Below are 12,940 nucleotides of genomic sequence, written 5' to 3'. Positions count from 1 at the left end.
AGTCTTGTGGGGAAGTGGGGGGAAGTGGAGTAGAAAAGTATCCTGCAAATACATGCAACATGCAGTTTCACTCTGGGATAGTCCACAGGTTGGATTCTTTTTGCCTCTTGGGCAAATTCAGTAACCATAAACCGTGACAAAGAAATGGAGCCTCCATTTTCAGAAAAGTCTTCCTCTAAGTGCCAATTGCAAGACTCATCCACGCCAACTTTGAATGGAGTGTCAGACCTGGGCTGGCATCCCTTCCAATGTGTTCACATCTCATTGGATTCTATCTCTATTTCTTTAGTGGAGACGCAGAAGCAACTTTGGGAAGGGATATGTGTGTGTGATTATCTGTTGTTTCCAGAAGTGAATTACCAAGAATTAGACTGCCCCTTCCCACCACCACTTGAGGATTTTCTTAAAAGGCTAGCCTCCCAAGAGGCTGGCTCAATTGGCCTTTATGAATAAACAGCTGGGAAAGATGATCAATGAATCTGTCAGTCAAATCAAGGAAACAAAGGCATTGTTCTACAATCTGTGCTTACATCGCAGGCAGAGTACCAAAACAGTGACAGGGATTTATGGATGCCAAGCTACGTCTTCCATGCTGTGGTGCATAATTTGTTTGTTTTTCAATCCAGTAAGCAGTTGCGAGAAGCTGAAATCAGGAGTGGAGAGTTGGGGGTCTAGATCTGTTTCCACACACACACTTTCCCTTACTTAAGTTGCCTCAGCATCTCCACTAAAGAAACAGTTAGAACCCAACGAGATCAAAACCTACTGGGAAAGTGGACAGATGTGAACAAGATGCAGTTCAACAAGGACAAGTGCAGAGTTCTACATCTCGGTAACAAAAATGAGAAGCGCACATACTGGATGGGGTAGCAGTGTGTGTGAACAAGATATTGGGGCACCGATGGATTGTAAGCTAAATATGAGCAGTCGGTGTGATGCAGCAGCAAAAAGGGCTAATGCAGTCTTAGGGTGTATCAACAGAGGCATAAGATCCAAATCACGAGATGTCATAGTCCCGCTGTACACCAAATTGGTCAGGCTGCACCTGGAGTACTGTTGTGTGCCGTTTTAGAGGACTCACTTCAAAAAGGATGTGGACAGAATGCAGCAGGCGCAGAGGAGAGCGACGAGGGTGATCAGGGGTCTGGTGACCAAGCCCTACAAGGAAAGGCTGAGGGACTTGGGAATGTTTAGTCTGGAGGAGAAGAAGAGGTTGAGGGGGGACACGATGGCTCTCTTTAAATATTTGAAAAGCTGCCACTTAGAGGAGGGTAGCGAGCTGTTTCTCCCTCTTTGCTACCAGTGGGAGGATTTTGGGGCAGGGCCTGAGGAGGGCAGGGTTTGGGGAGGGGAGGGACTTCAGCGCCATAGAGTCCAATTGCCAAAGGGGCCACTTTCTCCAGGTGAACTGATCTCTGTCGGCTGGAGATCAGTTGTAACAGCAGGAAATCTCCAGCTAGTACCTGGAGGCTGGCAACCCCAGATATACTGCCATAGACCAAGCCATAATTTTTTTCCTCCCCTCCACCAATTCACTGTTTCTCCAGCTTTCCAGATGGCCCCGCTCTGCCCTTGTGAAGGAATTTGGCTGCTGTTCTCACTGGATGGGGGGGTGGCGGGGAAGGGTCTGAAGCTCTGCTGGCTCAGATTTATTCTGGCACCCGCACAGAAGCAAAGCCCCCGTGTCATCGTCCGGCTCCCCTTTCCCCGAGCGCAGGCCGGCCTCGTTCTCGCTCTGCTTACAAGTGTGGAAACATCGCTCCGTTCCTTAGGGCCAAGAACCTGATTATGTTATGAATTAAAGCAAGATGCCAGGCCCGGGAAGATTTGTTTTCTTTTCCAGATCTTTTAGCAATAAGCCCCACTCGGGGAGCCCGAAAGGCCATGTCAGATTCCATCAGCCTCTGAAGGAGCTTTTTGTTGACGGCAGCCCCCACCCCGCCGCCCCTCCATTCCAGCCGGACCGGCCTCGCCCTGCCCAGGAAGGAAGTCAGTGTTGCGGCAGGCCTGTTCAACTTCCCCTCTTGCTTCTATGAACATCACCATCGTTTCTAAGAACCGCGCTGCAAGATTTCTCCCTCTGCAATGCGTGTGCACAGGGGCAGGGCGGGGAGGAGAGATGGACTTGCTTTTCTTTCTGTGGGGTGGGTTCCGACCCAGGTGTGAACAGACTGCGGGACTTGATGGACCTTGGTCTGATCCAGCGTGGCCTTTCTTAGGTTCATATGGCAACCCTACTTGTGGCAGTGTTCTGGCACTGGCCCTGAATCCCAGGCCTTGGAGCAGTGGTTCCCAACCGTTTTTTGACCAGGGACCACTAGGACTTTTTTGTTCGGGGCAGGGACCCCAAGGTTCAAAATAAAAATTCCGAGAATTTGAAAATAAACTTGAATCATAACTGTTAGTTAAACGTTAAAATTAGAATAACATTTGAATATATATTTTATAATAGAGAACTTTTAATTGAAAATATTAATTTATTATGGGTTTATAACTTTGTTTCGCGGACCTTAATTTAGTTCTCGCGGACCCCTGGGGGTCCACGGACCCCTGTTGGGAACCAGTGCTTTGGAGGGTTCAGGTCTGTGGTGTTCCTTGTCTCTTCTAACTAGTGGTTCTCAGGAAGCATTGTGTCAGTGCCTTGGTGTGAATTGCAGAGCACCTAACATGCCCAAGGAGGAGGGAAATCTTGAACTATTGTATACCAATAACAGCCATTCAGCCTCAGGGTGTGCCTGAGGAGAGCCAGCGTGGTGTAGTGGTTAAGAGCGGTGGTTTGGAGCGGTGGAATCTGATCTGGAGAACCAGGTTTGATTCCCCACTCCTCCACATGAAGCCAGCTGGGTGACCTTGGGCTACTCACAGCTCTGTTAGAGTTCTCTCAGCCCCACCTACCTCACAGGGTGTCTGTTGTGGGGAGGGGAAAGGAAGGTGATTGTTTATATATATATATATGATTTTTATTAGATTTTTTTCTTTAAGAAAACATAAAAACAAACAAATACAACAAGAAAAAATAAAAAATAAAAATAAAAGTACAAAAAAGAATACAAGAAATTGTAAAAGGGTATTCATGTACCATAATTAATACATTCATAATTACTAATTTATAATGTTAAGCAAAGATACCCTTTCCCCTCCACCCACCTAAAGAGTGACCCTTCACCCGACTTCCGCAGAAGTGTCTTAACAGTTTTATTTTATCCATTAATATTATAAATCACAATTGTTAAAAAATTGATTTCTATATCTCATTAATTAATAAAGTAAAGTCCATTTTTGCCAACTTATCCCAATATGAGGTGGCCTTAACCCATGTTTTTTTTAATTCTCCCATATCCTTTCCATGCAGAAATTCCGTTAACCTGGCCATCCTCATATACATCCATAATTTCTCTCTCCAGTTAGGAAGGTGATTGGAATGGAGATTTTAGTCTCCCTTAAGTGGTAGAGAAAGTCGGCATATAAAAACCAACTACTACTACTACTACTACTTATTATTATTATTATCATCATCACCACCACCACCAAATGGATTCAACACTTGGCATTTCTGCCACCACCTTTAATTTCACAAACTGGTTCAGAGTGGCACTTTTTGTTCGGTCTCATTCCTACCCCTGTCAGGTGGCCTATGAAACTACAACTCCTCTAGAATCTGATTCACATGCTTGAACATCCATTACAGAAAAGGGAGAGACCAGACTTTATGGGCAAATGTGATTAAGGAATCAATGTTGGCTAATGAGCGGCCCTGTTCAGTGAGATTGATTTTATTTTAATGAACTGACTCAAAAGGATCCAGGGTGGAGGGCTTAACTTGATTTAATTTGGCTGGGCAAAGCCGGCAGATACGGAAGAAGGGGTCCATGCGAGACAGGAGAAGGGAGACCTGAGAGGGCAGAATGGCAAAGGGAGCTGCAATGGAAACAGCAGTTCTGCTGTGGGGGCTACTCACAAGGAGGGCTAGATTTAGGGACAAGGATTACCCATGGTGCTCAACTGCATAGCATTGGACTTAGAGGGTACTTGTCAACTATCTGCTCAACTAGGTACTCAAGCTGAAACAGACCCTACCAACCAAAGAACGACAGGATGCCACCGGCTGTCCCCTACAGCTTACAGCTAAATCCTCTCTGGTTGCCAACCTCTAGGTACTAGCTGCAGGTCTCCTGCTACTACAACTGATCTCCAGCCGATAATCAGTTCAACTGCTGGAGAAAATGGCTGCTTTGGCCATTGGACTCTATGGCATTGAAGTCCCTCCTCTCCCCAAACCCCACCCTCCTCAGGCTTCGCCCCCAAAATCTCCCGCCGGTGATGAAGAAGGACCTGGGCAACCCTGTCTCTGGCACATTGTCAGCATTCTACAACCTCTCTGGGAAGATGGTCCTTTCCTCCCACTGGGTTAAGGCTTACAGACAGCCCCCAACCTGAAGCAGCTACTCACGAGCAGTAATGGACCGCCTTAAAAAGGTGAAAAGCTAGAGACTGCAATAAACCCCTACGTTAGCTCTGTCACACGAACACAGGAAGCTGCCTGATACTGAAACAGACCCTTGGACCATCAAGGTCAGTATTGTCTACTCAGACTGGGAGCAGGTCTTTGCCTTTGTTGCCCATTGACTCTCCAATGGTCAACAGGTGAAAACAGGCTGGCCAAACCGGGTGGGCGGGGTATGATCGTCATCCTGCATCCCCGCTCGATGACGCAACTTCCAATGTGACCCAGAAGTGATGGCATCACACTAGGGTGACCCTCTAGCACTCACTGGGTACCCAAAGGTTGGGTGGAGAAAGATAAAATAATGTTATGTAGAAATAATATGTATTTTAAGGCACTTGTATCAGGGTTAAAAACATTTAAAATGATAAAAACAAAGCACAGAGACGTTTTGAGGCCACATGAAATGGGTATTCATATTCTAAGGTCAATATTAAGTACTTCAACCCACCAGCTTATGATTCTATCACTAAAATAGCCTTATTTTAATAACAAACGCTTTTAAAAAAACTCCATCGATTTTGTGCCGTTCAGTCGCTTCCGACTCATGGCAACCCTATGAATCAAAGTCCTCCAAAATGTCCTATCTTTGACAGCCTTGCTCAGATCTTGCAAACTGAGGGCCGTGGCTTCCTTTATTGAGCCAATCCATCTCTTCTTGGGTCTTCCTCTTTTCCTGCTGCCCTCAACTTTTCCTAGCACAACTGTCTTTTCCAGTGACTCTTGCCTTCTCATAATGTGACCAAAATACAATAGCCTCAGTTTAGTCATTTTAGCTTCTAGGGTCAGTTCAGGCTTGATTTGATCTAGAACCCACTGATTTGTTTTTTTGGCAGTCCGCTGTATCTGTAACACTCTCCTCCAACACCAGAATTATAATGCTAAATAAATAGTTCTTAAAATTCAAACTTTTCTCTAAACGTTTCTAACATTCCCAGCTTCTCAGTTCTCCTTCACCATAACTGTGAGGCCACCTTATATCTGACCCCAGACACAGTTTGTGCATTGCAGCTAGCCGAGTCATGTGTCTGGTCGGTCCTCTCCTGGCAAAAACCATCATTCACAATCAATGCCCTTTTTTTTCTGTTAAAGAAGTTGCCATATAAGCTACTTGCCAGCGCCCGGCTGTCTTTTCATCTTTATTGACAACTAAAGTGTGTTGTCGACACAGACATTGGCATGACATAAATGCAAGAGCAATCTTCTTTTAAAAAAGAAAAAAAAGCCTTCCACTTTGCGGCAACTAAAACGCTGGTTTTTTATTCTTCCCCTCCCTCTCTATAATTTTAGTGAAAATGGCGTTGCCCCGAGCCAGGAAAGTAAGCAATGTGGTCATATTTTCAAGAAAGGGGCAAGCGGGAGCAGATTCTGAATGCGTCTGAGTGGTGGAGGCCAAAGCTCAGCACCTAGCTGTCTGTCATTAGGACAGGCCGAAGGGATGGGGCATGAAGAATAGCCGTCTTCCTCTCCAGTGACCTATTAGAGTTACGTTTCAAATGATTTCTGTCAGTTTCTGGAATGCGCAGCCCCAGAGGTGGGCCTACAACATTGACACGAAGGCTGCGTTCACACTGGTTGACTGAGCACGGATAGATTTCTTTCTTTTTTTATGGCTGAACTTTCTTTTTTCTTAAATGTATGGGAGCATTGAACCCATGAAGCTGTTCTATCATTATTGTCTACTCTGACTGACAGCAGCTCTCCAGGGTCTTAGGCAGAGGTTTTTCATATTACCCACTACCTGATCTTTTAAAGTAGAGATGGTGGGGATTTCTGCATACAAAGCATATGCCCTATCACAAGACACAGTCCTTCCTATGGACGTGAAGCTGCCTCATACCAAGTCAGGCCATTTATCTATCAAGGTCAGTCTATCACGGACTTGGTCTCCAGACCCCTCATCATCTTTGTTGCCCTCCTCTGGACACGTTCCAGTGGTGCCCAAACCTGAATGCAATACTCTAGGTGAGGTCTAACCAGAGCAGAATAAAGTGATACCATCACTTCACGTGATCTGGACACTACTGTTGATACAGTCCAAGATTTCCTTTGCCTTTTTAGATACCGCATCAAACTGCTGACTCATGTTCAGTGTTTGGTCTACTAAGACCCCAAGATCCTTTTTGCATACACTACTGCTAAGACAAGTCTCCCCCATCCTATAATCATGCAGTTGATTTTTCCTACCTAAATGCAGAACTTTACATTTATCTCTGTTGAAATGCATTTTATTAGTTTTAGCCCAAATTCTCCAGCCTGTCAAGATCATCCTGTATCATGGCTCTGTCTTCTACCGTATTTGCTACTCCTCCCGATTTAGTATCATCTGCAAATTTAATAAGCATCCCCTCCATTCCTTCATCCAAATCATTTATGATTCATCTGCTTCTATGATTCCACTCTGACTGGCAACAGCTCTCCAAGATCTCTGCTGGAGGTCTATTCACATCCTCAGCCACCTAAAATCCTTTACCTAAAGATGCTGGGGATTGAATCTGGAACCTTCTACATGCAAGGCAGATGTTCACCACTGAGTCATGGTCCTTCCCCAACAGACAATATAGAACACCAATAAGTGTAACCAGCAGATGGGGTCATGGAGGAACACAGGGGAGAAGAAGCCATATCAATTAGTTTCTGAAAAACAAGATTTTAAGAATTGAGACACACCATATTCAAGGCTGACATTTGCTAAAATATCTACCTGAGACCCTGGAGAGCCACTGCTGGTATGAGTAGACAATACTGACTTGGGGAGGGGCTGTGGCTCAGTGGTAGAGCATCTGCTTGGCATGCAGAAGGTCCCAGGTTCAATCTCCGGCATCTCCAAAATGAATTTGAAAAGTTGTTCCTTTGCATAATGTAAACAAAAAATGAGTAACTCAAAGGATTTAAAACTTTTTTTTTCTTTTTAGTTCTAGGAAAGTAGGGTCTTTTTGGGAAAAAAGGATTTATCACATTGTTATCCCGTACTTCCTCCAATTTTATTAAATTTACCTTACTGTCAACATGGCCAACATTTCTGTATATAGAAATTAGGACAGAAACCAAAGATTGACCATGTTAAAATATCACAAAACACCAATCAAGATTAGATTGCTGTTTGCAAAAAAATATAATAAATTGCGACCAATTTCACTCAAAAGTATGACTTCTGAGCAGGCAATTGCTGCCTCCAAGGACTGGAGCGGTGGAGTCTGATCTGGAGAACCGGGTTTAATTCCCCACTCCCCCACATGAGCGGCGGAGGCTGATCTGGTGAACTGGATTGGTTTCCCCACTCCTACACACGAAGCCAGCTGGGTGACCTTGGGCTAGTCACAGTTCTCTCAGCCCCACCCACCTCACACAGTGTCTGTTGTGGGGAGGGGAAGGGAAGGTGATTGTAAGCCGGTTTGAGTCTCCCTTAAGTGGTAGAGAAAGTCGGCATATAAAAACTAACTCTTCTTCTTCTCTAGAAACGGAGCCAACCTAAATCATCCCATCAGAGCTCCGCAAATGAACCATCGCCAATTTGGCACACTGTATGAGCTGGGCGAGGCTTTGCTCAAGTGAAGCTGATGGGAAAAAAGACATCAAAGCTTGTTCATATTCCAAATCACCCTGGGTTTTCTTGCTAGCTCTGTTTTCACCCAGGCGTATGTGGCTTCTATGCGACATGCAATAGATGCCTTGAGGGTGCTTTTCCAGTGCCATCCTAAGCGTAGTCACACCCTTCTAAGTCTCTTGACACTAATGGCCTTAGAAGGGTGTAACTCTGCTTTGGATGACACTAATTGGTTCCAAGGAGAATTTGTAAAAAAACAAAAACAAAAAGTTCAAAAAGCGAGCCAAGAGATAAACTAAGATTTATTATTTTCTTTTACTTTTGTGGTTGCCAAGGTTGTTTATTACCTCGTCCTAATAACTCACAAACCCAAATCCGCATTGATCCAAGGGAAGCATTACATTATCCTTCCCTGAGTACTTGGAGAGTGAGTTCCCCTTTCATTCATTTCCCGTGACACAATGCCCCGAGTTTGTTGGGGGAGGGGAAAGTGGAAAGGGCTGCGTGCAACGATTCTCCAAGCTCACACCCACACTGGGGTGGCAATGTGGTCAGGCTTACCAAAAGGCCGGGGACCGGCTGTAGCTTAGAGGTAGAGCATCAGCTTGGCATGCAGAAGGTCCCAGGTTCAATCCCCAGTATCTCCAGTTAAAGGGACTAGGCAAGTAGGTGATGGGAAAGACCTCTGCCTGAGACCCTGGAGAGCCGCTGCCGGTCTGAGTAGACAATACTGATTTTGATGGATCAAGGGTCTGATTCGGTAGAAGGCAGCTTCATGTGTTCACACAACCGGACACTTTCTGCTCATGCACATGAGGGACAGGGGCCCTTGTGAATGGGAGAAGGGCCCTGTGTCCATCTTATGCAGCATCCAGTTTCCAATAGGAACAAAGCAGATATTCCTGAAAGCAGAAGACAAAATTGGCAACCATATCTTGATGTTTGAACTTGATGTTTGGAATTCTGCATTCCCATGGGAGGGTCACAAAAAGCTTCCTTATACTAAGTCAGCCCATGGCTTTTCAAAGTCAGTCTTCTCTGCTCTAACTTGCGGCAGCTCTCTGGGGTGTTTCCCATCCCCTGATATCTAGGGTTGCCAACCTCCAGGTACTAGCTGGAGATCTCCTGCTATTGCCACTGATCTCCAGCCAATAGAGATCAGTTCACTTGGAGAAAATGGCCCCTTTGACAATTGGACTCTAAGACTCTCCCCAAATCCCGCCCTTTTCAGGCTGTGCCCCAAAAACCTAATGCCACGGGCAGCAAAGAGGGACCCGGCAACTCTACTGATATCTGAGCCTTTTAGCTGGAGATGCCAGGGACTGAACCTGGGTCCTTCAGCATGCAAAGCAGATGCTGTACCATTAAGCCATGGCCCCTTGCTGACTGTCTTATACGGAGTCAGTTCTTCCTAGAAGCTCAGGTAGGCATATTGGCTAGGACCCAAAGGAACCCCTCTGGTGGGTACCCTTCCCCCTTTGATCTTCACAACCACCTTGTGGGGTAGGTTAGGAGGAGAGTGTGTGACTGGCCCAGGGTCGTTTGGTGTGTTTCATGGAAGAGTGGGGATTTGAACTCAGGTTTCCCAGATCCTAGCCTGACACACAAACCACTACACTGCACTGGTTGCATATGTTTGCTAAACAAATAACATGCCAGAAAATCAAGGCACAAGGACAGATTTTTCTCCCCTCTCAGCTCTTCTTTGCTTTTTCACCTTTTCTCCCTCTGCTTCTATAAATTAGGTGAATACATAGCATTTCCACAGGGTTCCACCACCAAAAACCTGGATTCTTTCCCCAAACCCAGCAAAACAACAACAACAGGGGCTGTGACTCAGTGGTAGAGCATCTGTTCGGCATGCAGAAGGTCCCAGGTTCAATCCCCGGCATCTCCAGTTAAAGGGATTAGGCAAGTAGGTGATGTGAAAGATCCCTGCCTGAGACCCTTGGGTCCAAGGGTCTGATTCAGTATAAGGCAGCTTCATATGTTCATATGTTCATATAACCACCACTGGATTCCACCAGTATCAAAGGCATCTCCAGAGTGTCGCCAGATGCTTTTAAACCATACTATTTGCAAACGCTGTCCCTGACCTGGATGGCCCAGGCTAGCCTGATCTCGTCAGATCTCAGAAGCTAAGCAGGGTCAGCCCTGGTTAATATTTGGATGAGAGACCACCAAGGAATACCAGGGTTGCTGTGAAGAGGAAGGCACTGGCAAACCACCTCTGTTAGTCTCTTGCCATGAAAACCCCAAAAGGGGTCGCCATAAGTTGGCTGCAACTTGAAGGCACTTTACACACACACACATTTGCAAACGTTAATTATTACTGTGCTCATTTTAGAGGCATTCCACTCCATTCCAACATATGTCATGTATTTCACATAAAATTAATTTGAAATGGCCCACAACGGGTTTGGAGATACCAAACTAAAGACTGACCCAGAAAGGGGGGGAGTTTTGGAAAGATGGATGACCTCAAATGAGAACAGAAGCCAAAGGCTTAAGGGACTGACTTGGTTCTTTTTGCACAGTCCTAAACTGAGAAGAGCCAAGAGATGAAAGAGGAAAAATGGACTTTTCAGCCCCTGCTGACAGCTCCCGACGTTCTATATTTCTGTGATATATACTGTAAATCTGCTTCATTTTAAATTCACAGTTAATGACTTTAGCTCCTCTTCTGCAGGAAACTCAGCAAGGTTCCGGCTTTTAAAAAGCAAAAGAGTTTTATCAACCAGAAGATGACTAGTGGTACTGCAAAGCAAAATCCCCATTCTCAAGCCACTTAAAGGCATCTCAGCAAACTTGCAAGCATACCTTGAGAATACTATAATCATTTATCAGCAATGAGCAGGAAGAGCTGGGGCGTGAGCAAATATTTATTTGTATTTTTTTAAGAAAGAAAGAAAGAAAGAAAGAAAGAAAGAAAGAAAGAAAGAAAGAAAGAAAGAAAGAAAGAAAGAAAGAAAGAAAGAAAGAAAGAAAGAAAGAAAGAAAGAAAAGAAAAAGGGAGCGACGGAGGGAGGGAGGGAGAGAAGAGAAGAGTAGGTAGGCAGGTTGGCTGCTTAAATCTGCTGTCTGCAAGGCCACTTCACCAGCCTAGCCAAGCTGTACAAGCTTTAGGGGAAAGGTTGTGGCTCAATGGCAGAGCATCTATTTTGCATGCAGAAAGTCCCAGGTTCAATCCCCAGTATCTCCAGTGAAAAACAATTAGGTAGGAAGCAATGTGAAAGACATAGACCTGAGACCCTAGAGAGCTACTGCCAGTCAGAGTAGACAAGACTGGACCTTGATAGGCCAAGGGTCTGACTCAGGATGAGGCGGCTGAGTTTGCTGGGAGCCACCACCAGCGAAGGAGATGATCGGTATCACGTCCTGAGGTGTATCATCACCAGGAGTGTCCTAGCCAAGCGCCTTGACAGGGGCAACAAAATACCCTGAATTGACCGTGGCTAGCAGTCTTCACTGTTCATGAGAAAGCAGCAAATAGACACAATTCACATGCTGTGTCTACTTCTCACAGGACATATGGGAAGTCGGTTGCTAGAACAAATCTTGCGAGATATTGGAAAAGCAATAAATTCCGTGATTTAAATAATTCGCTTGATAAGGTTCAAGAAACCTATGCTTTAATTAAGTTGACGTATTATAAAAACTACAAAAATACGGAAGAACTGGACGCTCACTGGAATGTAACAATTTCAAGGATGGAAAAAACACTCCAATGTGTAAATCACAGAGGGAGTGATGTAATAATCATGTGGGTTTTAGATAAATAGAGTATTGCGGAGCCTGAGGAGGGCGGGGTTTGGGGAGGGGAGGGACTTCAATGCCATAGAGTCCAATTGCCAAAGCGGCCATTTTCTCCAGGCGAACTGATCTCTATCAGCTGGAGATCGGTTGTAATATCAGGAGATCTCCAGCTACTGCCTGGAGGTTGGCAACCCTAAGTGCTGCATAAATGCTGCATAATACAACAAACGCATCTCTACTATGGGAGGCTGGGGTGAATTCTGAACAGACGACAGAGATCCCCCAGCCATTTCGTGCCTAAGGAGCCATCATCCCCTGGCTGGGATGTCATCTTTCGTTCTCCTCACCATCCACAATCCCATTCAACAGATTACCATCATTTGAACTATCTGATCAGGGGCCTTTAATATAATGCAATTAAGATCGTTGGCTTAAGGGCCGTTGACCATTTAGCTGAAATTCAAAGCCAGCCTTGCAGTCATTTGGCTGTGAAGGAATTGATTGGGCCCCTTCAGCAGTCTCTCGTTTTCAACAGAGTACCGCCGCCGTAACCCTAACCAGGTTAAATTTCTGTTCAGCCCATTACTCAGGTACTTTCTGCTCCCGGGCCAAACGATTATGTGTCTGTGATTTGAACGATTAGAATTGCAACCCAAAAGGACACCAAGCAACGGGAGGTCGGGGGGGGGGGGGACGTCAGAGCGTGATTTGAAAAGGTATCGACCCTAAGAAAACATGATCTGCTTGGCCAATTGGATTTTTTTTTTTTGCTGCCACCCAGCGTTCTGTAGAACTCAGTGAAGACACATGAACACGTGAAGCTGCCTTCTTCTGAATCAGACCCTCCTTGATCCATCAAAGTCAGCACTGTCTACTCAGACTGGCAGCAGCTCTCCAGGGTCTCAGGCGGAGGGCTTTCACGTCACTTCCTTGCCTAGTCCCTTTAACTGGAGATGCCGGGGGTTGAACCTGGGACCTTCTGCATGCCAAGCAGACGCTCTACCGCTGAGCCAGGGCCCAGTCCTTCTCCCCACCCACCCAGCAAATCTGAAAAGGCCAAATCAGACATGATGGAAGAGAGCCATGAGTAGGAGGATCTCTTGCCGTTTCCTCAAAGCCACTTGGTAGCCATA

The sequence above is a fragment of the Euleptes europaea genome, chromosome 3 (genome assembly GCF_029931775.1).
Source record: "Euleptes europaea isolate rEulEur1 chromosome 3, rEulEur1.hap1, whole genome shotgun sequence".
NCBI classification, from domain to species: Eukaryota; Metazoa; Chordata; class Lepidosauria; order Squamata; family Sphaerodactylidae; genus Euleptes; species Euleptes europaea.
The sequence above is the reverse complement of the archived record's forward strand: the minus strand, read 5'-3'. Positions refer to the sequence as shown.